The 1,993-nt window shown below is 31.7% G+C and overlaps 1 protein-coding gene across 7 annotated transcripts in view; it reads right to left on the bottom strand.

Annotated features, from left to right (window-relative positions):
* Positions 1 to 1,993, bottom strand: part of snu (snustorr) — a 524,182-nt gene that overhangs the window by 240,958 nt on the left and 281,231 nt on the right. The window contains exon 1 of one of the 7 annotated variants that reach the window (XM_014418509.3): positions 1,429 to 1,645. The exons of the other annotated variants lie outside the window; for them this stretch is intronic. The gene's annotated coding sequence lies outside the window, so the exon portion shown is untranslated. Of the gene's footprint in view, positions 1 to 1,428; positions 1,646 to 1,993 lie in introns of those variants that run through there. 7 annotated transcript variants of the gene reach the window in all.

The following is a 1,993-nucleotide window of genomic DNA, read 5'->3' as shown; positions in this document are numbered from 1 at the left end:
TTTTTATTTTAGTATGTATGAGATCATTCATCAATATTACCTATTGCCCACAACTGTGTGGCAGATTGTAATATCTATCAATAAATAAATCTATCAATTTAAAAAAAAAAAAAACTTCCCGATCTATAGGCAAATTATTGTAACCACCTTGGAAATTGAATGTGGAAATGTTTACACAGTTTCGATATCGGGTAATACAATTCTCATCAAAATGTTCATAATATATTTTGTTGTAAGTAGAAATAATTTAATAATTTTGTGAATTAATTTTTTTTTTTTTTTTTTTTTTTTTTTTTTTTAAGGCTTGTTTTCTCTTATATGTGAACAATCTTACAGTTTTAACAAATTAAATCATCACTTGCATTACTGAGGATATAAAAGATTTTTTTTTATTTATATTTTTTAAAACTTCAAACTGTCAAATTTCCAAAAAAGTATGTAAAAAACATATAAAAATAGTTATACATTAATATTGTTGAATTTATCAAATTTTCCTAATACTTTATGTAATCCGAAAACTCCCTCTACAATTAGTTCGGATAACTGAGATTTCACTGTACTATCAACATAAACAAATCCCCGTCACCGATGGCCAGTGTTATTTGACAGTTATAGTTAACGCCTTAGCTCCTAAGATTCGAGACAGATTCGCACGGCTAAGACAAACGCTATTCCACTATTTTATCTAAAATGCAATACGAGGCAGTGAACTGTTCATTTTATGCCAGATTGCAATCTACCTTAGCCTACAGACTGCAGACTACCGGCAAGGACCGATTGCGCAATGATGACAGCGATGCGATCAAATTGCGCAAACAGTTTAGTAAATACATTAGGATCGATTGTTCAGGACCTTGCTTCTCAATATCCGTATATTCATCCTGCATGTTGACATGTTGTCCTTAGTCAATCATATCAGGTGATTATCTGTCCTAAACACCGCTACCGTCTATTGGAGGGGTTAACTAGAGGTACAACTGGACCTGTTAAAGAATTCTATTAGAATATATATATATATATATATCTGTTTGCGATAAATATGTAATTTGAAAATCAAATTAGCATATATAATCCTGAATTTAAAAAATAAAAATAAATTAATAAGTTATTCTAAATTATGTATTGAAATGAATACAGATATAATACGGAGTATAAGAACTTTCCATATCAATGTTACATCACAGTTTCCTGAAAGAAAGGTCCCTCGCCTGGTATATCGTTAGGAGGAGAGAAGGGAAACGGATTTTTAAAAGTAAAAAAAAATATATAATACTTTTTTAGTAATTCATCTGATCCAACAAATAACTATAATAACTATCAAATATACTTCTGAATATGGCGAACGAACGGGTCGTGGTTGATATATATTTCGTCAAAGAGGACTCCTAATAATAAAGATTTAATATGAAATAATTAATGAAGACTTACATGTTATCCTGCAAATGGGCGAGCGAATTAGTGACGATACTGCAAGTTTGTAGCTCCCGTTGGACAGGCGGACAACACTCAAGAGCACAGAACTGGCGACTGAACTCTCCTCCCCTCACTCCCTCTTCCAAGGACCTCTTTCCCCTACCACGTCTTTTTTATCGGGCGTTCAAGTCTTTTATTGGGATGATATAAACTCCGATAGACTCCTAGGATACTGTACTCTTAAGAATATTTTAAGGAATAAAAAAAAAAAAGATTGTATAATACTACTGTACAGTACTAGTTGCATTAATATTAAAAAAAGGTTTAAAATTCCATATAATTGAATTTAACTATAATCAGTTAGTTGGTAAGGTATAGGTTATATTCAACGTGTATTTTAAGTTAATCTAGTAAAAAATTTGGACATGTGGAATTGAGCTCTGGACCTCTACCAAACCATCAAATTCCTCCCGCATCTAATCCTTACAATCCAAAATCCTTGATGCTCCTTATTACGTTACAAATAAACTCATTCACAAAGACCTTAACATCCCATTCGTTGCAGATTTGGCCCAAAACA

Source organism: Halyomorpha halys, unplaced genomic scaffold, assembly GCF_000696795.3.
Source record: "Halyomorpha halys isolate HHAL.00 unplaced genomic scaffold, Hhal_1.1 Scaffold2.1, whole genome shotgun sequence".
NCBI lineage: Eukaryota > Metazoa > Arthropoda > Insecta > Hemiptera > Pentatomidae > Halyomorpha > Halyomorpha halys.
Note: the sequence above shows the minus strand (reverse complement) of the source record. Positions and strands in the feature narration are given on the sequence as shown.